General features: G+C 66.7%; 1 long non-coding RNA gene across 2 annotated transcripts; it reads right to left on the minus strand.

The window, feature by feature from the left end:
- Window positions 1-1867: 1867 nt before the first annotated feature.
- LOC143433810 (uncharacterized) lies at window positions 1868-15311 on the minus strand. Of its 2 annotated transcripts, none has more exons than XR_013070319.1 (3): window positions 15161-15311; window positions 13091-13221; window positions 1868-1956 (listed from the first exon to the last, which is right to left on the minus strand). It is a non-coding gene; the product is annotated as an uncharacterized LOC143433810 (long non-coding RNA). The 2 variants fall into 2 exon arrangements; XR_013070318.1 differs by having other exon boundaries at window positions 15133-15311.
- Between the last annotated feature and the right edge of the window lie 10951 nt (window positions 15312-26262).

The following is a 26262-nucleotide window of genomic DNA, read 5'->3' on the forward strand; positions in this document are numbered from 1 at the left end:
CTTCTGCCCATTGAGAAGATGCAGTGATGACCTGCACTTTTTGCTTGCTGTCAGAAGGTGGAGGCAGGTCGATCTCTGTGAGTTTCAGACCAGGTTGATCTGAAAAATGAGAACCAGGACAGCCAGGGCTACACAGAGAAATCCTGTCTCCAAAAACCAAAACCAAACAAACAAACAAAAATTTTGAGTAAGGCTCACTCAGTAATGGCAGTAACAGGCAACACATCAATGGCACCTGTAGTGAGCCTGTCACTGTTCTAAGTGCCTGATTCATGTTAACTCTTATTTCCTGATGTTATGAGCACAAGATAATTAATATTTTCAATACCACATTACAGGGGGAAGACTGAGACACAAAGAGGTTATAAGTTTTCCCCAAGATCTGATTTGATAAATGAGAGAGCTGGACTCCAGAGCCACCAGATTACATCCTGGGTGTGTTAAATAGAATGCATACTATATTGTAAAGCTCAGAAAGCATGATTGTGTGCCCCTTCTATGCCAGCATGCTCTCATAGCTCTTCATTGGCAACGGCCAGAGAGCTCGCTCTCCCTCAGCCCCATCATTACCACAGACATCTGGGTTTTATCTCGTGTAAATCCAGAAGAGTTAGATGGATGTGGAAACTTGAGATGAGAGGGATGGTACCACAGGAAGGATGACAAAGCAATAAGAAGAAATTGAAAAAAATAAAAAATAAATAAAAATAAAAATAAATAAAATTTTAAAAAATTTAAAAAAACAAAAAAAGAAGAAGAAATTGAGCATAACACTTGAGCCAAAGGACTGGAAAGAGGAAAGAAGAGGCCGTTAGGAGTCTTACATAAGCAGGGGAAACCGTACGTGTGCATCTCATACAAATAATTAAAAAGGAGATTCAAAAATAAATGCCATTTCTTTCTAAATTAATCTACAGAATGTTAGTTAAGTTTAATGGTTTGGGGTTGAGGGTTGTGCTTTGTTTTGTTTGGAACTATATAATATCACAAAATTCCTCTTGAAAAGCAAATGGCCAAGAAAAACTAAAAGGAGATTTTTGAAGAGGAACAAGCAAGAAGAACTCGCCATACCAGGTGTCAACATTTAGTCTCAAAATATTTAATAAGAAGACAATGCGGTTTGGGCACAGGATTGCCTAATGGAGGCGGGCAGAAAAAACAGCCATGGCTCTTCCATTTCAGAGACGAAACCGGGCACAGGCGATGCTGTGAGCCAGGGTGGGAAGGTGTTCTGTTGACTAATGAGTGCTTGGAGCAGCTTCCATCTGTATGGAAAACGAAAAAGTAGATTCCTATGTTAGATTAATCTCAGGAAGATTAATGAATGAAGAAAAGAAAAGGAGCAAAACTTGAAAGGATGAAATAAAAATATTTTTATAAGCCCCCGATCTTAAGATAAAGAGCAATTTCACTAAATAAAACACACAAAACGAAATTAGAGGCAAAAAAGTTCATAAATTTAGCTGCATTAACATCTGTTCAACAAAGGCCATTATAACAAATAGAAAACCAAACCATATTATCTGGGAGAAGATATTTGTAATTAATATAATATGTAAATAAATTTCTCAAATTAATGAGTAGTCACGATATGGAAGAGGAATGGACAAAGAATATAGAAAAATAGTAAAAAAAAAACCCTGGAAGGTCAACAGATACAAAAAGATGCACACTCTCACTGTTAGAGAAATACAGTGCAAAACAAAAGAGAGTTTCCATCCCACCCACTGGATCAGTAAAACTGTGCAGCTCGTGCCAGGTACTAGGAAAGAGCAGTCAAAGCTCCGAGGCTCACACACCGCTGCCTGCCGGGGCTGTCAGCTGATTCAAGCGCGCTCTGGAGGACGGCGATCTGGATCTCTGGCAACAATTCGTGGAGATGAAAGTGATCATGTCTAGAAATTCCGCTCTTAGCACACAGCCAGGAAGACATGTTTGAAGATGTTTACCGCCACACTGGAAACAACAGAAGTATCCATCAACAAGGGAACGGATAAGCAAATCGTATTGTAGTTATACAGTGGAATACAACAGCATGTGTCATCAGAGATTACAATCCCAGGAGTATAATGCCAAGGCAGAAGCACCATGCAGATTATAATTCTCTTTCCATATGTTTATGGCATATGTAATATAAAGGGTTACAATACTTTATCAGTAAATAATACTTTACAATGTTTGTGAATACACACGGATGCAATAAAAAAAAGTGTGTGTGTGGGAGAATGATTAGCATGGAATTCAAAACAAGTTCTGGCAACTGAGCAAAGAGACTGGGATAAAGTCTTCAGAGAGGAACTTAGCTGTATCTCTCTCTGATTTACTTATTTTCTGTGTTTTTTAAGAATTGTTTGTTTGTTTGTTTGTTTGTTGTTTTGGAGATCGGATCTGTGTATCCCTGTGTATCCTTGGCTGGCCTGGTACATGTCCTGTAGCTCAAGCTGGTCTTGAACTTGCAGCAAGCAGTCTTCTGCCTCCATCTCTGAATGTTTGGGATGACAGGTGTGCACTACCATGCAGGGCTTCTACTGTTTTACTTTCTTTGAAGTAAAAGACACAAAGCAAAAAGGGTAGTGTGTTAATATTTGCTAATGCTTATGTACCTGTCATAAATGCTATCCACTAAGTATTTCCTAGCTTTCTGCCTCCCAGGTAGATGATTGTATTTCCTATCTACTTTGAAGTTAAAAGTGGCCTGGATACTTCCCCCGCTAAATAAAATAGGCTCACATTTATGACCTCACAAGCTAGTGAACAAAAAAAAAAAACTTTGGCCAACATGGCATCCCAGATACAAAGCTTTTATCCTACCTGGCCTCTGAGACACATGGCACATCCAGAACATGAGAATATGTGAGAAAGGAACCTTTGTTGTGTTTGGCCAGAGATTGGGGTGGGGGTTATTGTTGCTGTAACACATCTGAATCCATCTGGCAGTCACTGTGGGGTCCAGAAGCCTAGTTTGAAAGCTTAGCCCTGCTCCAGCCTGTTGAGTTCAGGCTGGCCTCAAACATGCAGCAAATGTCAGCCTCCTGAGTGCTGGGGTCTCCGGTGTGTGTTACCAGGTATGGCTCCTAATAGTTACTTTAAAAGAATGCGAAGTGAATAGGTTAGTGTGCTAATAATTTAAAAATGGTTTGGAATGAATGCAATTGTCGTGGACTCTGTGTAGCTTTGGGAAAATATCTATACCCTTTGTTTTCTCTCCTCCTGTCTGCCAACAACTGGTCCTCAGCCCCACTGAATACCAAACTATTTGTCCAGTTGTAGTTCACTATTGAGAGAAATATTAAGGAAACAGTGCCTCACCTCCTAGACTAAGTTTCCTTTTCCACGCTGCTCTCGAGTCCCCAGAGGGACAAAGCCCCAGCTGGGGGTGAAGGACAGGCAGAGTAGGAGAAGAAGGAAGGGAAACTTGCACCCTTGGCTAGTTCTGTTCCATAGGCACCGTGCAGAGAAACCCAAGTAGTGCCTGGAAGTGACAGTGACATGTGATGCCTTCGAGAAGTTCCGTGGAAAGAATGACATCATCACCAACCTGTCTCCCCCACCTTTTTTTCCAGTGGGAGTGAGAAATAAATAGTCGGACACATTTTCCAGTCAGGGAGCAGTTCAGGAGAGCAAGTTTACCTTGGCAGAGGGGCCCAGGTGGAGTTGTGAGAAACCTTATCTGTGCCTATCTAGTAAATAGGAGCCTCAGTCCCCAGGGCCTTGGCTACTGAGCAGGTGATAGGAGAGGGCAGGTGAACGGTGAGCAGAGGGAACCTTGGTCTGGCCAGAGCTACTGCAGAACCAGCCTGACCTGGGATCACCTGTGTTAGGTCAATATTGTCTTAATTTGATGGGCAGACCTTATTCAACTGACTGGTCGTTGCCTGGAGACTTGCCATTAAACACACGAGGTTCAAAGGTGAGGCTCCTGACCTCTAAATTGACAATTCTCAAACTGTGATGTGCGCATGGCCACCTAGGGAATCCCATTAAAATGCAGGTTCTGATTCAGTGGGTGGAGACAGCCAGAAATCAGCATCAGTGTAAAGTGCAGAAGGGGCTGACCTTCAGGCCTCTCTGGAAGAGTAAGTGTCGAGGCTACAGATGACTTGTTTGCAGAAACCGGTTTACCATCGAAAGAGACAGAGCACCAGTGCACACCAGATGTTTCCTACCATTTTAACTCTTTGTTTCTGCAAGGTGGGTGTTCTTATCCCCACCCCCACTTGGCAGGCAAAAGGCTTGAGGCTGAGAAAGGTTAATTCATGTTTTCTACATGCCATTTCCAAGAGATCTCATTGCTTCCATCGCTCCTTTCCCAGTGGTCTGAAATAACCCAGAGACAAAGGGTAATAGACACCCTGTGGCTGACAGGCGTCGTCTGCTTGTGATGACTGGACCTCTCGACACCTGGATATGAAGTCATCCCTTTAGTATAGAATCCTGGGCAAAGCACAGAACTTTAGAGATCCTGGTATCAGCGTTTGGCCTCGGAAGCTTTGGCTTCCAAACAGGCAGAAAGGTGGACTCATCTGGTTTTCAAATCCCCAGTGCTGATGCGTTCTGCCTAAGGATATGGAGTTGGAGGAGTCGTGTTGATGTGTCATCTTGGAAAGAACGCCTCAGGCAGGCCATTGAGGACTGCAGGAGAAAAGCAAGGCTAGAAATACCCACCTCGAGGAAATCCTGCCGGGCAGGCAATGGTGGCCAGGTGGAGCATTTTGGAGAGATGTAAACTCCTAGAAGATCTGTGGTGTGCAAAATAAACTTATCTGTGCCCAGGGAGAAGCCTCATCATGTCTGGACAAAAATGGGTGAGGTAGCCAGGTTTACACCCTCTAGATAACTGAGGGCTGTGAGACCCTGTCTCCCAGACCCTTGGAAGACCTGATTGTTTTGTGATGCACTCAGCATGTCTGGCTGTTCTGTGACTCCATTTGCACACTAACCTCTCTCAAGTACCACCATAATTTGTACCGCAGTGGTGGGAGGCATACTCTGAGACCCCTAAAAGTCTATAGTGCACCATCCCTACAAAGTGGCTCCACAAAGAAAAGGAGAGATAAACCCCCAAACAAACAGCCACCCCAAAAGACATTCCTTGTTTTTGTTATATTTTATATCACTCTGGAAAGTATTCACACTTACAAGAGCCATAGAGAATGGAGCTCAGACGTTTAGCAAGTGAGAGACTTTGGAGAGAGAAACATAGACGGCAGGAAGGAGCAGGTCAAGCCTAGAGCAGTTGCTACCTTGGTGCAGTGCTATGAATTCCCAGGCACTTGCACTGGGGTGTTCTCAATATAGATCAAAACTCCTGACTTACAAAACAAACTTTGAGCTTCCTAATCTAAAGTCAAAGCAGAGCTGCCTGGGGTAAGTATGATAATTTCCTATGCTCAGGCTCCCTACGGGGCCTCTAAGGGAGACTAAGAACATTCAACCGGACTGTCTTGAAGAGGCCTCAACCACAACCCTACAGTAAAGCCCAGAGGGAGTTTCCTGGGATACTTCCCATAAAACCTTCCATGAAGATAGATGGCTAGGCTAATGCCTACTCCAGCAAGAGCAATTATGGAAGACTTCAGAATGACTTCTGCTGGCCTGACTTAACCCCAGGATAAAAGCAAGAAGAAAGAACCTGTTTGGGGACTCCCTGGAAACCTGGATTCTGTTGGTCTCCTGGTCTTGTGCTCGCCTCACTTTGGGAAGGAAGCTGCTGGGGCTTCCTGAAGGGCTGTGCATGTGGAAATAGGGGCACAGCATCTGCCATTCCACAAGCAGGAGCTGTGGTCTTTCCTTTATGATTCTCAGAGCATTGGACCGTCTCCACCTAGGAGTCAAGAAGAAATTGAGGGGAGACAGGACCACATGGTGGCAGACCTAGGCTCACTGTGCCCTGACTGTTGAAAGGTAGAATTTTCTGGGCTTTTATTCTGTCCTCTGCAATGTAGGAGAATCAGATAAGCAGATATCAGGTCTTCCCTGAGGAGTCAGTCAACAAGCTACAAGGCTATGCAGTACACAGCTAGCTGAAGAGAAGCCACGAGACAGGGCTGTAAGCCTTGGGGTCTGTGGAAGCCATCAAATGAGCCACCCAGATCTCCTAGGGAAGAGTCTGGCCTGGCTGTAAGTGTGGGTCAGCAGACTGCCTCCAGCTGTTACTGTCTTCCAGGTGTGCCTCCCGGATGCTCATAGCCTTTCAAGACAGCCCATACTATGGACTGAGTAAGCCAAGGCAATAAAGGTTCAGACATTTTGTCATAGGAAGATATTTTGATAGATAATATTTGCCCCAAAGTTCCTCACAGAGTTACCAAGATTTCCCATTCCTTCTTCACAAGACTCCACTCTTTCTTCTACTGGGACTCTCTTCCTTTCTACAGGCGTGGATCTCAAGCCCTGTCTCCATCTGCTTCCTCAGAACCCAATCTGTGTGAATACCCATGGCACACCCTTGAAAGCTCATGATCTTTATACAGGAAAAGCCACAGTGCCACAGACCCCAGAGCTTGAGAAACAACACTCACTGGTAGTGGGACAATAACACGGCTGCTACTCCACAAATGCCGGGTGATTGTGTGGAATCGCCATCTGTTGAAATAGACCTGACATTCCCTTCTCGAGCAGCTCCTCTTAACGTGGCTTCTCTAGCTAGTGAAGCTCAAGCTCGTCAAGCCTGTTCCATTTCCCTCCTTTCCAATCCTTCAACCCCACAGCACTGAAGTCCTGAGGGTCTGTCTGGACATCAGCTTTGGCCATCTCCCCCTCCTCCCATCAAAACCCACTCCCTTGTTGCCTTTGTAACAACCCGTTGACCACCCCTCTTTCTCCTATAAGGCACTTAAGCCTGGTGGCTGGTTCTGTGCTATGATGTTCCTGTTGCCTCCTGTATGAATCACTACCCTCCAGAATGAAGAGAGAACCCTTCTGGAACTGAGCCTGTCCTCACACCTGTTTCCCTGAAGTCACTGGCAGGTGTTGGTTGCTACTTGTGAGAAATACCCAAACACAAGAACAAAAGATGTTGAGACAATGGGAATTGGACAGGCTTCTATTTTGACTGGGGGTGGGTGTTCTTCCCCAGTACTGACCCAGAACGCAGGGCACTTGCTCAAGTCTGAGATGCCCTTGGCCTGGAACATGTGTGCTTGTGTGGACATGCAGAAGTTCCAAGAACAAAAGAGCCGAGCAACTGGCTGGCACGCAACACTGTGGCTTTTCTTAATGCTCCTGTATAAGATGTTGATAGAAGTGTCTGCAGCCCTGGGTGTAGCGGGGTGGGTTATGAGGGTGGAGCCTGTAAACCTGCCACTGAAGACTTGTAGACCATTCGTATCGTATCCTGCTACTCAGACACCTCAGCTCTCAGTCCCATGTCTGCTTGTGTGCATGATGCTGGTAAGTGTGAGGTCCCGAATGGATGCACCCCAAAATGTACATCAAAAGAAGGAACGATGGATGGGGCATGGACCACAGTTGTTGGCATTTTTCTCTTCTAGAGCTGGCTGTGTTGGGAAACCCAGAAAGTCTTTCCCTTGGTGCTTTTGCTGTTTATCTACTAATAAGCAACAGTAGAATCTATGATAAGACTGTCTCCCTATGTCCCTCCCTCCTCCCCTCCCTCCCTCCCTCCCTCCCTCCCTCCCTCCCTCCTTCTTTCTTTTCTTTTCCACTGTCAGTCTTCAAACAGGGACCACTGCACCTCTCTACTAAGGAAGTTGAACCCCTGACACTATTGCACCTTTGCTGTGCAGTACAGTCAAGGACAGTGGGTATCAGGCCATTTTACAGATGAGTAAACTCCCCAACAAGGAAAGAGAACTGATAGTGGCTTATTTAAAAGGGGGGGCAGGTAACAGCATCTCTTCCTCATCCTCCTTCCAGATCAGGTACCACTGAGTAGCCCAGGTTAGTTCTACCTGGAAAGCATCCTGCCTCGGCCTGAAAAGTGCTGGGCTAACAAGCGTGCACCATTCCACGCTGCTGTAAGGTTTTCCTTATGGAATGGCAGTGAGCTGAGATGCCCATGGCTGTTTTCTTTGTCTCTTGCCCTAAAGCAGTGGTTCTCGACCCATGGGTCATGACCCCTTGGGGTCGCATATCGTACATCCTGTAAATCAGGTATTTACATTAGAATTTATAACAGTAGCAAAATTACAGCTATGAGGTAGCAACAAAAATAACTTTATGGTTGGGGGTGACGACGTGAGGAACTGGGTTGCAGCATTAGGGAGGCATAGAACTGCCTCTGGTGTTAGCTCTGGGGAAGCTTTTCCTCTCCTAGAGGAGAAGCGGCAGCTCTGAGTGGACTCTGGGAATGTAAGCCAGGTTTCCAAAGTGGCCCTGAGTCAGGAGAGTGAGTGGTATGGTTAGCTGCCCCAGATCACCCTCAGCGGCTGGGGCCAGTACAGTCAGATGAACCTCAAATACCTGCTCTGGAGCTCCACCCCTGCATGGACCCTCTGGAACTTCCTGGAGCATTTGAGAAGGCACTTGGCATCTGACACCATGCAGTGGAGGCCATAAATGTATCCCAGTACAAAATAGTAAACTCACTTAAAACATTGAGAGCTCCTTTACTTGTAACTCAAGTACATGTTTCTGTTCTTGGTTTTTGTTATTGTTGTTGTTGGTGGTGGTGATGTTTTTTTGTTTGTTTGTCTGTTTGTTTGTTTGTTTGGTTTGGTTTTGCTTGAACTTTGTCGATAACAATAGGTCACTTCTAGTTCCCAGCATTCTCTTGGCACTTTCCTACCCCTGAGCTTTTTCTAGCACTGTTCCTGTTGCCAAGATTGCCTTTCTCTGGCTTCTCTTCACTCTTTGAGATCAACTATATTAATATGGGCCCTGTTTCCCAGCAACTTTCATCTAACAGTTATTTGTAGAGTACCTACTGTGTGCCAGATGTCAAGGGGACATTAGTACACAGCTAGGCACAACAATCCTTATTCTGGTAGAGCTTAGATTCAACACCCCTCTGCATGGTCTGCAGCTCATGACAGTGCCTATCATATCCCTCTCACGGTCACATGACTCTGTTGTGGCACTTACCACACAGTATTAGAGGGAGCTGGTATCTCAGTCCTGCCTCCCCAGTGCCTGATGCGATGCTCAGAATCAGAGACATCATCTCATTTCTTTGTAAACTCAAAATGGGAGAGGTCATGAGTCTCATCACACTCTGCACTTACACAGCATGTGAGATATTTCTCTAGAGCAGTGGTTCTCAGCCTATGGGTCTCTACCCCCTTGGGGGTTGCATATCAGATATTCCGTACACCAGATACTTAAACTACAATTCATAACAGTGATAAAGTTACGACTATGACGTGTCAATGAAATAATTGTATGGTTGGAGGTCACCACAGCAGGAGGAACTGTATTCAAGGGTCACAGCATTGGGAAGGTTGAGAACCACTGCTCTGGAGCTTTATGGTTCACTGGGAGTCATTGATGCTGGTTAGGGATTCTTATAGTTGTGTTCACTTGCTGGGCACAAGGCTTCTGCCGGTAAACATAATGAGGGCACTCTTGAGGAATGGCTTTGTCTGGGTGAGGGCAAGGATGAAGATGGGAGAGACCTAAAGTCCTCCTAGCATGGCTCCTTGCAAGCACGGCCAACCTTCCTGACCTATAGTAGGTGCTAATGCCTGCTGGAATTGTTGAACAGGCAGAAGGGTGTAAGATGGACCCAGCTATCTGATTCCAAGGCGTGCCTTGTGGGTGTGAAGTACACCAGGGACTCCAGCAGGCTAGAGATGGCTCGGGTTACCCTCTCAGAGGCAGCGAAATGCTCACACGCCATTCTCTGGGGGCATCACAGGCTGCCTGCTCCTCCAAGGAGGAACAGTGGGTATGAGATCTCCCGTGACGAGTTGCCCTTGGGGAAGCTAGCTGACATCCCATCTATTTGAAAACTGGAGGTGCGTTTCTGCCGAGGGAAGCTCCCGGAGTGCTTTCTTCCCTTTTTCATAATGCCACAGGTATGGTGGAGTCTCTCTGGGATCTCTGGGCTGGTTAGGAGCAGGATTGGTTTGGCATGAAGGTGTCTGCATTATTTTGTAGTCCCTGCTGTTTGTCTAAAGCCTTGACAGGCCCAGCCCACCAGAGGCCTCTACTGTGTCAGCAGTGTCTCAGTGATAGTAGCCTCTCCTTCTGGCTGCAGAAGTGCATTCCTGTGTGGATATAGAGGGAGAGAAGGAAAGACAGAGCCTGGGCTGGCGCAGGAATGTGAGTGTTTCCTTAATTGGACACGAGGGCCTTGAACCAATTCCAATTGGACTGTTTTCTTTTAGGGCCTGGTCCCTCAAGATTCTGTAGTGTTTTCATTCTCAGAAAGAAAAAAAAAATCTCTTTGATTCAAAGGCCCCTTGATAGAAATAAAGAAAAGCCAGGCCTGAGTCTCTTTGATATTCGGGAAGGCAAGAGTTTATGGGCAGCCAGTTCCCAGGCCTCTTTTAGAGTGAGGGGATTCTGGGTGGAAAGAAGGAGGTATTTTCTGAGATAGTGCAGGGCAGAAGGACCACAGGCTTTCCATGAGGCTGAAGACTCCTGATGTTTTGAGGTAAATATTTGGGAGTTTCCACCCCACCTTAGATCATTTAGTTCCCAAATAGGAGACACAAAACCTTTATATTTATAATAAGCATTAAAGCACCAGTGCTGGGCAGATATGAAACCTCCCTGCTAGTTTGTCTACTTCCCTGTCAGTCACCCCAGATATCACTTGCCAGGCTCCACCTGGGCTGCTCCTGCTCCAACTGGCTGACCCTCATAGCCATGAGCTCAGGATCCATCCATCCCATGGAGCCCTCTCCCCTCCAACCCCCACCCTATGTACTTTTTCTTCCTCTCACTGTGGTCTCTGCCTCAGACCCCAAGCCCGGGGGCGGGACAAGGTTTATACAACAAAATCCAGGTATATGTGAGGGTCCCTTGTCTGGAGGCAATTAGACCTTGGCATTTAGCATTACAATGGATAGCAACAGACCAAATCTCAACACCGATGCAAAAGTGCTTTGCTTCCGATAATTTCTAGACTCAGTTCCTCCCAACATCGACATCTCTCTGAGATCTGCAAAGAAGGCAGATATCTAGTGGGTTCTTTGATTGCTTTAGGAGCCTAAGGCACAGAGGTCAAGTTAGTGTGTGTGTGTGTGTGTGTGTGTGTAGTTATCTCTGGCTATCTGGAACTCACTATGTAGGCAAGGCTGCCTTCGGGTCTGCCTGCCTCTTCCTCCTGAGTGCTGGGATTGGCATCTTGCTGGAAGATACACAGTAAAGGAAATCAAAGGTTGAAAGATTTTTGTCTTGTGGGTTTGGGGTTTTTGTATTGTGGACTGCTCATCCCATAATGACCAAGGGGAGAAGGTAGATTCCCATTCCCAGGCCTTTGTATTCATCATGCACCAAAGCTTGGATGTCTTGGGAGGTCCTGGTGCTGTAGGGAGATGTGGACACTGGACAGAGCATTGCTGCTGAGCATAGCAACAGAGGAATAGGCAGGGTGTGGTGGTGGGTGGGGAATCACGAGCTCTGTCTAAAATGTAGCTGACTTTGTAGCAGATGCAGTGGATTCTGCTAAACTGCACTTCTTCCCCAAACACCTTACAAGCAAGCCCTGAATCTGCTCAGTGCTTTCCAAGGTACCAAGTGTTTCACAAGCCCCTGTCGTCTGTCAGCCCACACACACACTCTTGTCATTTAGATTTCTTATGTACCCAAATGAGTTTCACTGAAATATTGACCCCAAATTCCCAATCTGCTCACAAAAAAAAAAAAAAAAAAAAAAAAAAAAAAAAAAAAAAGCCAAAACCTTTGACTGACATCTTTAAGAAGTTCCTGGGTTACCAGGGTGGGTAACATGTTTATTCGCCTGCCCTGCCCTCCCTACTGGAGAGATATCAAGAGTCCTGACTTTCCTATTGCTTACGGTTCAGCTTGCAGTTTAGCTGTTAAAACAAACAAAGGCACAAGGCACAGAGGCCGTGTTAAGTGTGATATTGTAGGGGACACCGGCTTTGGAACTAGCAAGCCCCAGAGTTATATTTTGGCTTAGCTACTAGAAGGCCTTTTGGTCATGGCCATGGTATTTAATCCCTGGAGACTAGATGTCTTCATTCATCCATTAAGTGTAGTCGAAGGGCCTGTGACTAAGGTGTTCTGATGCATAAACATGAGAACACCCCTGCATTTGTTGCTCCCTGCCCCGCCCCCAGCTGTCCTCAAACAGATCAAATATCCTCGCTAAAGTTCCATAGAACTAACCAGAGTACCAGTGTCACCACTACCGGATAACTTAAGTGCAATACTGTCCTTGGCAAAACACAAGGAGACCTGATGGGAGACATCTCGAAGATGAATTTAGATGGGACTCCTTAATAAGATGAATAGTTAACTGTGCGCCTCCTGTACACACAGTTACAGCTGAGATAGGTAACTCTAATAAGATTTTAAGTTCAGCTGGCCATGGTGACGCACACCCATAATTCCCAGCAATTGAGAAGCCGAAGCAGGATTGCTGCAAGTTCCAGGCTCGGCTGAGCTATGGAGTAATACCCTTAAAAAAAAAAAAAAAACAATATTTCCACACTATATGTATGTGTATATTTGTACATATATTGTTGTATATGCATATCTTAAGTTCTTTGCCCTTTAAAAATGTTTTATTTTTTAAAAAAAACTGATTTTATGCAAAGGAGAAAAGGAGCTAAGAAAGTAGACTGGTTCAAGATTAGAAAGCAAAATAATTCTAACTATATCTAGGTTTTTTTTAACTCAAGCTAAATTGCAATGCCACACTTTGGTCCCTCAGGACAAAGGTGGATGGAGGAGACGGTGCAGGTGCAAAGGGCTCCATGGATCTGCACACACGAGGGGATGCTCAGTGGATGTTGGTTGATGGTCTGAGGTGGTTTATCGAGCCCAGGTCTCTCATCTTATCTCTACTGTGGGCTTCTTGGCAAACAGGGTGCACACTGCAGCATGATCACGGAAAGAACACTTGCCCAGTGGTCTGACAGTGTGGTTTCCATCCACATCACTAACAGCCTGGCCACCTTGACCGTGCCATTTAATCTGTTAAGTGTCTTCTCACCTGTAAAACGAGGAACCTGGAATCCACGATTTGGAAGGTCTCTTTCAGCTCTAAGGTTCTGGGGCTTGAAGTCATTTCATTTGCTGGTGTTTCTGTTTCTTCATTTATTCAAAGCCAGTAAGGGTAGAAACCTGTCTCATAGAGCAGAGATTAAAAAATGTTAAGTGTGCGCCTTACAGTCTCCTGTATCTTTTGTTTGTTTGGTTTTGAGACAGGGTTTCTCAGTGTAGCCCCCTGCTGTTCTGGAACTCTGTGTAGACCAGGATGGCCTTGAACTCACAGAAATCTGCCTGCCTCTCTCTGCCTCCTGAGTGCTGGGATTAAAGGCATGCACTGCCTGCCCAATCTCCTGTATCTTAAAGGAAGAAGGAAATGCAGAGATGGAGAGTGACTTGACAGAAGAGGAAGCTAAGTGTACCTAAACTGAGTTCCAGCCCCAGCCCAGCCTTGTCTAGCTACAGAAAGTTCCCTCGTTCACTTCAGCCTTGGTTTGTACATTTGTAACTGGGTGCTGTAAACTGTTAAGCTATGTCATCTAATTTCATCCCATTCGGTTGAAAGTAAGCACAGTGACAATGTTTTGAAAGAGAATTGGCATATTATAGATTTGAGAGTCACTATCCAAGGCTGGTTTTCTGCTCTAATTTACTGAGAGGTGAAATTGAGATAAAATGTTCATTCATACACTTTCCCAAAGAGTAGTCACCTGGCACTAATTCGGCTTCCTCCAGCGTAGGGCATTTTCCAGAGGCCAGGTTATTACTCTAGAGAGAGACCTTACTTCACGTCCTCTATCCCAAAAGGGCTGATTGACTTCCTCGGTGTGTGGTGGTAGTGGGAAGGCTAAGATAGCATTCTAACATTGGATAGCTTCACAAGGCAATAATCACAAATATGTAAGGTGTGTTTGTGATAGGTCACGGTGGTACAGTAGCCTTTCAGCTCAGGTCTTGTGAGGGATTGCTATGGGCAAACATGGGAGAAGGCATCCTTCTTCTCATCCCAGGACCTGCTTCAGGGACCACCCTCAGAAGGTTTCCAGGAAAGCTCAGCCCAGAATCTAGATCTCCAAACTTTGGCTTCTCCTTGGCTCCCCAGGGGACAATATGCCACATGCCAGCCAATGGTGCTGAGATACTTTCCCATCCTATTAAAAGGCTCAGGCTACCCCTCTGTTAATAATACATCATGGACCGTCTTCCCTTGGCACCTGTTCATAAAGCCTGGCCCTCCACCAGACCCCTGATTACAGGGCTTATGAAATACGACTCTTTTAGGAAGCTCCAGTTTTTACTCAGATTGTACATAGGTACACATAGCTGGGAAAGCAGTTATTGCAAAATTGCTCTTACAGGTTTATTTTATTTTGGGTTAATTCGAGAGAAAGAGTAGATGCTGAAAATTCTGAGGTGCTCTTTCCGAACATCCTCATGGCCCTGCTACTGAAAACTCCTCTCTTGATTCCAGCAGCTTTTTACTGGAAATGACCAGTGCACTTTTCTTTCAGGGCGCGGACTTATTTTAAACCACATTTAATTGTGTTTAGTTTTCAACCACAGCTCCCCCTTTCCCCAGTCCCTTTATGCACATAGGTCAAGGTTAGGAAGCTGTTTTACAAGAGTAATTGAAACAGAGGCCACAGAGGGGCAGCGCTGGGTACTGAGACAGACTCCTGTCTTCCTGGCTCTAGAGGCTGCCGAGCAGCTTAGTCTCCAAGATAGACACCGGAACCGCAATTCCGGGGCTATGAAGGAGTCAGTCTCCCTTAGCTCTTTGTGTGATAGAAGTATCAGAATGGCTCTGGGAGCTAAGGCTAGGGAGGTGTACTTGCATTACGCCCATCCTCCTCACCCCCTACTCCTAAAGAACGCAAACCGTGTGTGTGACTCTGTGTGTGTGTGTGTGTGTGTGTGTGTGTGTGTACACGCAAGCGCGCTCGCGCAATGGAAAAACCCTAGTAAGACACCACATCCTTTCTCCCACAAACAGAACCATCCATAGACTACAGAACTGCAGACTTTTAGAAAGCCAACAATGCCCACCCGGATATGGGTGCCTCCAGCTCCGCACCTCTGCAGCCTTCTTTCCGGTCTTTTCCTTTTTCCTGGTCTCACCCTGGGCATCACGATCAGGGTGCCACGGACGATGATGCACAAGAGAGGCCTACTTTGCATGGGTGACCAGTGAAGGGTCCTGAGATGTGGAGTCATAGAGAGCAGCAGGCGCTCGGGTGGAGAATGGCGCCCCCCCCGGCGAGCTGTCACGTTCCGCGTGGGCCCCCACTCCTTCCTCACGCCCACCCATCCCCGTAGCCTTTAGAGTCTCTGGCTGTGCGCAGGGAGGGGGCTGCGGACGCTGCGGATTTGTGGGCAGGAAGCGGCGTTGGCATTGAACTCCAGCTCGGGAACGCGCGTGTATGTCCCCGTGGGGAGGGGGCCGGGCTCGTAGCTGCTGGGAACCAGCTCAGGCAGGGTGCAGAGCCCGGCTGGTCCCCGTCGCTCCCCGCGGGAGCAGCAAGCGCTGAAGCCATTCATGAGTTTGGTGACGTTATTCTAAGAGTGGGCCCCCCCCCCGGGGCCGCTCGCGGACAAGCCCCGCCCCTCCCTTATAAATGCTGCTTCCCGGGCTCTTTGTGGGACCCGGAGCTCGGTGGAGAGCGGAGAGCTTGGTCTGCACTGCCGACGCCGCTGGCAGCGAGGCTGTCTCCGGAAGGCGGACCGGCGATAGCCCAGTGCCCGCTCTCGGCTGCCCGCTGCTCTCCTCTGCGCCCCTGCCAATCTCATTCAGGACACAGTGACCTGGTTTTTGTTTGTTTGTTTGTTTGTTTTGTTTTGTTTTTTCTTAATCACAAGGGCGTGGGTCAGCCTCCCCTAGGACTTCATGTCTGTATATTTCCCCATTCACTGGTGAGTATCCTGCGCCCCCCCGGATGCCAGTTTAACCCGAGTGGCTGCTCAGCCCGGCAGCCGCCTAGTGCCGGCTCCGGGTGCGAGGCCAGAGAGTGGCACGGACACCCAGAGCCTCAGCTCCTGCAGGAGTCGACGTCAAGGTTGCAAAGCTGGGGGTTGGGGGAGGCGGTGCTGAGAGCATCCAGACAAAGGAAGTGAACTCGGAACCTTCACTTAAGTGGCGGCCAGAGGGTGTGGATATGGTGGCGTTGGTGGGGAGAACCTGGGGTCCCACCTGAAGCCCCCCCCCCCCCCCCCCCCCCCCCCCCACCCCCCCCCCCCCCACCCCCCCCCCCCCCCCCCCCCCCCCCCACCCCCCCCCCCCCCCCCCCCCCCCCCCCCCCCCCCCCCCCACCCCCCCCCCCCCCCCCCCCCCCCCCCCCCCCCCCCCCCCCCCCCCCCCCCCCCCCCCCCCCCCCCCCCCCCCCCCCCCCCCCCCCCCCCCCCCCCCCCCCCCCCCCCCCCCCCCCCCCCCCCCCCCCCCCCCCCCCCCCCCCCCCCCCCCCCCACCCCCCCCCCCCCCCCCCCCCCCGCCCCCCCCCCCCCCCCCCCCCCCCCCCCCCCCCCCCCCCCCCCCCCCCCCCCCCCCCCCCCACCCCCCCCCCCCCCCCCCCCCCCCCCCCCCCCCCCCCCCCCCCCCCCCCCCCCCCCCCCCCCCCCCCCCCCCCCCCCCCCCCCCCCACCCCCCCCCCCCCCCCCCCCCACCCCCCCCCCCACCCCCCCCCCCCCCCCCCCCCCCCCCCCCCCCCCCCCCCCCCCCCCCCCCCCCCCCCCCCCCCCCCCCCCCCCCCCCCCCCCCCCCCCCCCCCCCCCCCCCCCCCCCCCCCCCCCCCCCCCCCCCCCCCCCCCCCCCCCCCCCCCCCCACCCCCCCCCCCCCCCCCCCCCCCCCCCCCCCCCCCCCCCCCCCCCCCCCCCCCCCCCCCCCCCCCCCCCCCCCCCCCCCCCCCCCCCCCCCCCCCCCCCCCCCCCCCCCCCCCCCCCCCCCCCCCCCCCCCCCCCCCCCCCCCCCCCCCCCCCCCCCCCCCCCCCCCCCCCCCCCCCCCCCCCCCCCCCCCCCCCCCCCCCCCCCCCCCCCCCCCCCCCCCCCCCCCCCCCCCCCCCCCCCCCCCCCCCCCCCCCCCCCCCCCCCCCCCCCCCACCCCCCCCCCCCCCCCCCCCCCCCCCCCCCCCCCCCCCCCCCCCCCCCCCCCCCCCCCCCCCCCACCCCCCCCCCCCCCCCCCCCCCCCCCCCCCCCCCCCCCCCCCCCCCCCCCCCCCCCCCCCCCCCCCCCCCCCCCCCCCCCCCCCCCCCCCCCCCCCCCCCCCCCCCCCCCCCCCCCCCCCCCCCCCCCCCCCCCCCCCCCCCCCCCCCCCCCCCCCCCCCCCCACCCCCCCCCCCCCCCCCCCCCCCCCCCCCCCCCCACCCCCCCCCCCCCCCCCCCCCCCCCCCCCCCCCCCCACCCCCCCCCCCCCCCCCCCCCCCCCCCCCCCCCCCCCCCCCCCCCCCCCCCCCCCCCCCCCCCCCCCCCCCCCCCCCCCCCCCCCCCCCCCCCCCCCCCCCCCCCCCCCCCCCCCCCCCCCCCCCCCCCCCCCCCCCCCCCCCCCCCCCCCCCCCCCCCCCCCCCCCCCCCCCCCCCCCCCCCCCCCCCCCCCCCCCCACCCCCCCCCCCCCCCCCCCCCCCCCCCCCCCCCCCCCCCCCCCCCCCCCCCCCCCCCCCACCCCCCCCCCCCCCCCCCCCCACCCCCCCCCCCCCCCCCCCCCCCCCCCCCCCCCCCCCCCACCCCCCCCCCCCCCCCCCCCCCCCCCCCCCCCCCCCCCCCCCCCCCCCCCCCCCCCCCCCCCCCCCCCCCCCCCCCCCCCCCCCCCACCCCCCCCCCCCCCCCCCCCCCCCCCCCCCCCCCCCCCCCCCCACCCCCCCCCCCCCCCCCCCCCCCCCCCCCCCCCCCCCCCCCCCCACCCCCCCCCCCCCCCCCCCCCCCCCCCCCCCCCCCCCCCCCCCCCCCCCCCCCCCCCCCCCCCCCCCCCCCCCCCCCCCCCCCCCCCCCCCCCCCCCCCCCCCCCCCCCCCCCCCCCCCCCCCCCCCCCCCCCCCCCCCCCCCCCCCCCCCCCCCCCCCCCCCCCCCCCCCCCCCCACCCCCCCCCCCCCCCCCCCCCCCCCCCCCCCCCCCCCCCCCCCCCCCCCCCCCCCCCCCCCCCCCCCCCCCCCCCCCCCCCCCCCCCCCCCCCCCCCCCCCCCCCCCCCCCCCCCCCCCCCCCACCCCCCCCCCCCCCCCCCCCCCCCCCCCACCCCCCCCCCCCCCCCCCCCCCACCCCCCCCCCCCCCCCCCCCCCCCCCCCCCCCCCCCCCCCACCCCCACCCCCCCCCCCCCCCCCCCCCCCCCCCCCCCCCCCCCCCCCCCCCCCCCCCCCCCCCCCCCCCCCCCCCCCCCCCCCCCCCCCCCACCCCCCCCCCCCCCCCCCCCCCCCCCCCCCCACCCCCCCCCCCCCCCCCCCCCCCCCCCCCCCCCCCCCCCACCCCCCCCCCCCCCCCCCCCCCCCCCCCCCCCCCCCACCCCCCCCCCCCCCCCCCCCCCCCCCCCCCCCCCCCCCCCCACCCCCCCCCCCCCCCCCCCCCCCCCCCCCCCCCCCCCCACCCCCCCCCCCCCCCCCCCCCCCCCCCCCCCCCCCCCCCCCCCCCCCCCCCCCCCCCCCCCCCCCCCCCCCCCCCCCCCCCCCACCCCCCCCCCCCCCACCCCCCCCCCCCCCCCCCCCCCCCCCCCCCCCCCCCCCCCCCCCCCCCCCCCCCCCCACCCCCCCCCCCACCCCCCCCCCCCCCCCCCCCCCCCCCCCCCCCCCCCCCCCCCCCCCCCCCCCCCCCCCCCCCCCCCCCCCCCCCCCCCCCCCCCCCCACCCCCCCCCCCCCCCCCCCCCCCCCCCCCCCCCCCCCCCCCCCCCCCCCCCCCCCCCCCCCCCCCCCCCCCCCCCCCCCCCCCCCCCCCCCCCCCCCCCCCCCCCCCCCCCCCCCCCCCCCCCCCCCCCCCCCCCCCCCCCCCCCCCCCCCCCCCCCCCCCCCCCCCCCCCCCCCCCCCCCCCCCCCCCCCCCCCCCCCCCCCCCCCCCCCCCCCCCCCCCCCCCCCCCCCCCCCCCCCCCCCCCCCACCCCCCCCCCCCCCCCCCCCCCCCCCCCCCCCCCCCCCCCCCCCCCCCCCCCCCCCCCCCCCCCCCCCCCCCCCCCCCCCCCCCCCCCCCCCACCCCCCCCCCCCCCCCCCCCCCCCCCCCCCCCCCCCCCCCCCCCCCCCCCCCCCCCCCCCCCCCCCCCCCCCCCCCCCCCCCCCCCCCCCCCCCCCCCCCCCCCCCCCCCCCCCCCCCCCCCCCCCCCCCCCCCCCCCCCCCCCCCCCCCCCCCCCCCCCCCCCCCCCCCCCCCCACCCCCCCCCCCCCCCCCCCCCCCCCCCCCCCCCCCCCCCCCCCCCCCCCCCCCCCCCCCCCCCCCCCCCCCCCCCCCCCCCCCCCCCCCCCCCCCCCCCCCCCCCCCCCCCCCCCACCCCCCCCCCCCCCCCCCCCCCCCCCCCCCCCCCCCCCCCCCCCCCCCCCCCCCCCCCCCCCCCCCCCCCCCCCCCCCCCCCCCCCCCCCCCCCCCCCCCCCCCCCCCCCCACCCCCCCCCCCCCCCCCCCCCCCCCCCCCCCCCCCCACCCCCCCCCCCCCCCCCCCCCCCCCCCCCCCCCCCCCCCCCCCCCCCCCCCCCCCCCCCCCCCCCCCCCCCCCCCCCCCCCCCCCCCCCCCCCCCCCCCCCCCCCCCCCCCCCCCCCCCCCCCCCCCCCCCCCCCCCCCCCCCCCCCCCCCCCCCCCCCCCCCCCCCCCCCCCCCCCCACCCCCCACCCACCCCCCCCCCCCCCCCCCCCCCCCCCCCCCCCCCCCCCCCCCCCCCCCCACCCCCCCCCCCCCCCCCCCCCCCCCCCCCCCCCCCCCCCCCCCCCCCCCCCCCCCCCCCCCCCCCCCCCCACCCCCCCCCCCCCCCCCCCCCCCCCCCCCCCCCCCCCCCCCCCCCCCCCCCCCCCCCCCCCCCCCACCCCCCCCCCCCCCCCCCCCCCCCCCCCCCCCCCCCCCCCCCCACCCCCCCCCCCCCCCCCCCCCCCACCCCCCCCCCCCCCCCCCCCCCCCCCCCCCCCCCCCCCCCCCCCCCCCCCCCCCCCCCCCCCCCCCCCCCCCCCCCCCCACCCCCCCCCCCCCCCCCCCCCCCCCCCCCCCCCCCCCCCCCCCCCCCCCCCCCCACCCCCCCCCCCCCCCCCCCCCCCCCCCCCCCCCCCCCCCCCCCCCCCCCCCCCCCCCCCCCCCCCCCCCCCCCCCCCCCCCCCCCCCCCCCCCCCCCCCACCCCCCCCCCCCCCCCCCCCCCCCCCCCCCCCCCCCCCCCCCCCCCCCCCCCCCCCCCCCCCCCCCCCCCCCCCCCCCCCCCCCCCCCCCCCCCCCCCCCCCCCCCCCCCCCCCCCCCCCCCCCCCCCCCCCCCCCCCCCCCCCACCCCCCCCCCCCCCCCCCCCCCCCCCCCCCCCCCCCCCCCCCCCCCCCCCCCCCCCCCCCCCCCCCCCCCCCCCCCCCCCCCCCCCCCCCCCCCCCCCCCCCCCCCCCCCCCCCCCCCCCCCCCCCCCCCCCCCCCCCCCCACCCCCCCCCCCCCCCCCCCCCCCCCCCCCCCCCCCCCCCCCCCCCCCCCCCCCCCCCCCCACCCCCCCCCCCCCCCCCCCCCCCCCCCCCCCCCCCCCCCCCCCCCCCCCCCCCCCCCCCCCCCCCCCCCCCCCCCCCCCCCCCCCCCCCCCCCCCCCCCCCCCCCCCCCCCCCCCCCCCACCCCCCCCCCCCCACCCCCCCCCCCCCCCCCCCCCCCCCCCCCCCCCCCCCCCCCCCCCCCCCCCCCCCCCCCCCCCCCCCCCCCCCCCCCCCCCCCCCCCCCCCCCCCCCCCCCCCCCCCCCCCCACCCCCCCCCCCCCCCCCCCCCCCCCCCCCCCCCCCCCCCACCCCCCCCCCCCCCCCCCCCCCCCCCCCCCCCCACCCCCCCCCCCCCCCCCCCCCCCCCCCCCCCCCCCCCCCCCCCCCCCCCCCCCCCCCCCCCCCCCCCCCCCCCCCCACCCCCCCCCCCCCCCCCCCCCCCCCCCCCCCCCCCCCCCCCCCCCCCCCCCCCCCCCCCCCCCCCCCCCCCCCCCCCCCCCCCCCCCCCCCCCCCCCCCCCCCCCCCCCCCCCCCCCCCCCCCACCCCCCCCCCCCCCCCCCCCCCCCCCCCCCCCCCCCCCCCCACCCCCACCCCCCCCCCCCCCCCCCCCCCCCCCCCCCCCCCCCCCCCCCCCCCCCCCCCCCCCCCCCCCCCCCCCCCCCCCCCCCCCCCCCCCCCCCCCCCCCCCCCCCCCCCCCCCCCCCCCCCCCCCCCCCCCCCCCCCCCCCCCCCCCCCCCCCCCCCCCCCCCCCCCCCCCCCCCCCACCCCCCCCCCCCCCCCCCCCCCCCCCCCCCCCCCACCCCCCCCCCCCCCCCCCCCCCCCCCCCCCCCCCCCCCCCCCCCCCCCCCCCCCCCCCCACCCCCCCCCCCCCCCCCCCCCCCCCCCCCCCCCCCCCCCCCCCCCCCCCCCCCCCCCCCCCCCCCCCCCCCCCCCCCCCCCCCCCCCCCCCCCCCCCCCCCCCCCCCCCCCCCCCCCCCCCCCCCCCCCCCCCCCCCCCCCCCCCCCACCCCCCCCCCCCCCCCCCCCCCCCCCCCCCCCCCCCCCCCCCCCCCCCCCCCCCCCCCCCCCCCCCCCCCCCCCCCCCCCCCCCCCCCCCCCCCCCCCCCCCCCCCCCCCCCCACCCCCCCCCCCCCCCCCCCCCCCCCCCCCCCCCCCCCCCCCCCCCCCCCCCCCCCCCCCCCCCCCCCCCCCCCCCCCCCCCCCCCCCCCCCCCCCCCCACCCCCCCCCCCCCCCCCCCCCCCCCCCCCCCCCCCCCCCCCCCCCCCCCCCCCCCCCCCCCCCCCCCCCCCCCCCCCCCCCCCCCCCCCCCCCCCACCCCCCCCCCCCCCCCCCCCCCCCCCCCCCCCCCCCCCCCCCCCCCCCCCCCCCCCCCCCCCCACCCCCCCCCCCCCCCCCCCCCCCCCCCCCCCCCCCCCCCCCCCCCCCCCCCCCCCCCCCCCCCCCCCCCCCCCCCCCCCCCCCCCCCCCCCCCCACCCCCCCCCCCCCCCCCCCCCCCCCCCCCCCCCCCCCCCCCCCCCCCCCCCCCCCCCCCCCCACCCCCCCCCCCCCCCCCCCCCCCCCCCCCCCCCCCACCCCCCCCCCCCCACCCCCCCCCCCCCCCCCCCCCCCCCCCCCCCCCCCCCCCCCCCCCCCCCCCCCCCCCCCCACCCCCCCCCCCCCCCCCCCCCCCCCCCCCCCCCCCCCCCCCCCCCCCCCCCCCCCCCCCCCCCCCCCCCCCCCCCCCCCCCCCCCCCCCCCCCCCCCCCCCCCCCCCCCCCCCCCCCCCCCCCCCCCCCCCCCCCCCCCCCCCCCCCCCCCCCCCCCCCCCCCCCCCCCCCCCCCCCCCCCCCCCCCCCCCCCCCCCCCCCCCCCCCCCCCCCCCCCCCCCCCCCCCCCCCCCCCCCCCCCCCCCCCCCCCCCCCCCCCCCCCCCCCCCCCCCCCCCCCCCCCCCCCCCCCCCCCCCCCCCCCCCCCCCCCCCCCCCCCCCCCCCCCCCCCCCCCCCCCCCCCCCCCCCCCCCCCCCCCCCCCCCCCCCCCCCCCCCCCCCCCCCCCCCCCCCCCCCCCCCCCCCCCCCCCCCCCCCCCCCCCCCCCCCCCCCACCCCCCCCCCCCCCCCCCCCCCCCCCCCCCCCCCCCCCCCCCCCCCCCCCCCCCCCCCCCCACCCCCCCCCCCCCCCCCCCCCCCCCCCCCCCCCCCCCCCCCCCCCCCCCCCCCCCCCCCCCCCCCCCCCCCCCCCCCCCCCCCCCCCCCCCCCCCCCCCCCCCCCCCCCCCCCCCCCCCCCCCCCCCCCCCCACCCCCCCCCCCCCCCCCCCCCCCCCCCCCCCCCCCCCCCCCCCCCCCCCCCCCCCCCCCCCCCCCCCCCCCCCCCCCCCCCCCCCCCCCCCCCCCACCCCCCCCCCCCCCCCCCCCCCCCCCCCACCCCCCCCCCCCCCCCCCCCCCCCCCCCCCCCCCCCCCCCCCCCCCCCCCCCCCCCCCCCCCCCCCCCCCCCCCCCCCCCCCCCCCCCCCCCCCCCCCCCCCCCCCCCCCCCCCCCCCCACCCCCCCCCCCCCCCCCCCCCCCCCCCCCCCCCCCCCCCCCCCCCCCCCCCCCCCCCCCCCCCCCCCCCCCCCCCCCCCCCCCCCCCCCCCCCCCCCCCCCCCCCCCCCCCCCCCCCCCCCCCCCCCCCCCCCCCCCCCCCCCCCCCCCCCCCCCCCCCCCCCCCCCCCCCCCCCCCCCCCCCCCCCCCCCCCACCCCCCCCCCCCCCCCCCCCCCCCCCCCCCCCCCCCCCCCCCCCCCCCCCCCCCCCCCCCCCCCCCCCCCCCCCCCCCCCCCCCCCCCCCCCCCCCCCCCCCCCCCCCCCCCCCCCCCCCCCCCCCCCCCCCCCCCCCCCCCCCCCCCCCCCCCCCCCCCCCCCCCCCCCCCCCCCCCCCCCCCCCCCCCACCCCCCCCCCCCCCCCCCCCCCCCCCCCCCCCCCCCCCCCCCCCCCCCCCCCCCCACCCCCCCCCCCCCCCCCCCCCCCCCCCCCCCCCCCACCCCCCCCCCCCCCCCCCCCCCCCCCCCCCCCCCCCCCCCCCCCCCCCCCCCCCCCCCCCCCCCCCCCCCCCCCCCCCCCCCCCCCCCCCCCCCCCCCCCCCCCCCCCCCCCCCCCCCCCCCCCCCCCCCCCCCACCCCCCCCCCCCCCCCCCCCCCCCCCCCCCCCCCCCACCCCCCCCCCCCCCCCCCCCCCCCCCCCCCCCCCCCCCCCCCCCCCCCCCCCCCCCCCCCCCCCCCCCCCCCCACCCCCCCCCCCCCCCCCCCCCCCCCCCCCCCCCCCCCCCCCCCCCCCCCCCCCCCCCCCCCCCCCCCCCCCCCCCCCCCCCCCCCCCCCCCCCCCCCCCCCCCCCCCCCCCCCCCCCCCCCCCCCCCCCCCCCCCCCCCCCCCCCCCCCCCCCCCCCCCCCCCCCCCCCCCCCCCCCCCCCCCCCCCCCCCCCCCCCCCCCCCCCCCCCCCCCCACCCCCCCCCCCCCCCCCCCCCCCCCCCCCCCCCCCCCCCCCCCCCCCCCCCCCCCCCCCCCCCCCCCCCCCCCCCCCCCCCCCCCCCCCCCCCCCCCCCCCCCCCCCCCCCCCCCCCCCCCCCCCCCCCCCCCCCCCCCCCCCCCCCCCCCCCCCCCCCCCCCCCCCCCCCCCCCCCCCCCCCCCCCCCCCCCCCCCCCCCCCCCCCCCCCCCCCCCCCCCCCCCCCCCCCCCCCCCCCCCCCCCCCCCCCCCCCCCCCCCCCCCCCCCCCCCCCCCCCCCCCCCCCCCCCCCCCCCCCCCCCCCCACCCCCCCCCCCCCCCCCCCCCCCCCCCCCCCCCCCCCCCCCCCCCCCCCCCCCCCCCCCCCCCCCCCCCCCCCCCCCCCCCCCCCCCCCCCCCCCCCCCCCCCCCCCCCCCCCCCCCCCCCCCCCCCCCCCCCCCCCCCCCCCCCCCCCCCCCCCCCCCCCCCCCCCCCCCCCCCCCCCCCCCCCCCCCCCCCCCCCCCCCCCCCCCCCCCCCCCCCCCCCCCCCCCCCCCCCCCCCCCCCCCCCCCCCCCCCCCCCCCCCCCCCCCCCCCCCCCCCCCCCCCCCCCCCCCCCCCCCCCCCCCCCCCCCCCCCCCCCCCCCACCCCCCCCCCCCCCCCCCCCCCCCCCCCCCCCCCCCCCCCCCCCCACCCCCCCCCCCCACCCCCCCCCCCCCCCCCCCCCCCCCCCCCCCCCCCCCCCCCCCCCCCCCCCCCCCCCCCCCCCCCCCCCCCCCCCCCCCCCCCCCCCCCCCCCCCCCCCCCCCCCCCCCCCCCCCCCCCCCCCCCCCCCCCCCCCCCCCCCCCCCCCCCCCCCCACCCCCCCCCCCCCCCCCCCCCCCCCCCCCCCCCCCCCCCCCCCCCCCCCCCCCCCCCCCCCCCACCCCCCCCCCCCCCCCCCCCCCCCCCCCCCCCCCCCCCCCCCCCCCCCCCCCCCCCCCCCCCCCCCCCCCCCCCCCCCCCCCCCCCCCCCCCACCCCCCCCCCCCCCCCCCCCCCCCCCCCCCCCCCCCCCCCCCCCCACCCCCCCCCCCCCCCCCCCCCCCCCCCCCACCCCCCCCCCCCCCCCCCCCCCCCCCCCCCCCCCCCCCCCCCCCCCCCCCCCCCCCCCCCCCCCCCCCCCCCCCCCCCCCCCCCCCCCCCCCCCCCCCCCCCCCCCCCCCCCCCCCCCCCCCCCCCCCCCCCCCCCCCCCCCCCCCCCCCCCCCCCCCCCCCCCCCCCCCCCCCCCCCCCCCCCCCCCCCCCCCCCCCCCCCCCCCCCCCCCCCCCCCCCCCCCCCCCCCACCCCCCCCCCCCCCCCCCCCCCCCCCCCCCCCCCCCCCCCCCCCCCCCCCCCCCCCCCCCCCCCCCCCCCCCCCCCCCCCCCCCCCCCCCCCCCCCCCCCCCCCCCCCCCCCCCCCCCCCCCCCCCCCCCCCCCCCCCCCCCCCCCCCCCCCCCCCCACCCCCCCCCCCCCCCCCCCCCCCCCCCCCCCCCCCCCCCCCCCCCCCCCCCCCCCCCCCCCCCCCCCCCCCCCCCCCCCCCCCCCCCCCCCCCCCCCCCCCCCCCCCCCCCCCCCCCCCCCCCCCCCCCCCCCCCCCCCCCCCCCCCCCCCCCCCCCCCCCCCCCCCCCCCCCCCCCCCCCCCCCCCCCCCCCCCCCCCCCCCCCCCCCCCCCCCCCCCCCCCCCCCCCCCCCCCCCCCCCCCCCCCCCCCCCCCCCCCCCCCCCCCCCCCCCCCCCCCCCCCCCCCCCCCCCCCCCCCCCCCCCCCCCCCCCCCCCCCCCCCCCCCCCCCCCCCCCCCCCCCCCCCCCCCCCCCCCCCCCCCCCCCCCCCCCCCCCCCCCCCCCCCCCCCCCCCCCCCCCCCCCCCCCCCCCCCCCCCCCCCCCCCCCCCCCCCCCCCCCCCCCCCCCCCCCCCCCCCCCCCCCCCCCCCCCCCCCCCCCCCCCCCCCCCCCCCCCCCCCCCCCCCCCCCCCCCCCCCCCCCCCCCCCCCCCCCCCCCCCCCCCCCCCACCCCCCCCCCCCCCCCCCCCCCCCCCCCCCCCCCCCCCCCCCCCCCCCCCCCCCCCCCCCCCCCCCCCCCCCCCCCCCCCCCCCCCC

This window comes from Arvicanthis niloticus, unplaced genomic scaffold, assembly GCF_011762505.2.
Source record: "Arvicanthis niloticus isolate mArvNil1 unplaced genomic scaffold, mArvNil1.pat.X pat_scaffold_471_arrow_ctg1, whole genome shotgun sequence".
Taxonomy (NCBI): domain Eukaryota; kingdom Metazoa; phylum Chordata; class Mammalia; order Rodentia; family Muridae; genus Arvicanthis; species Arvicanthis niloticus.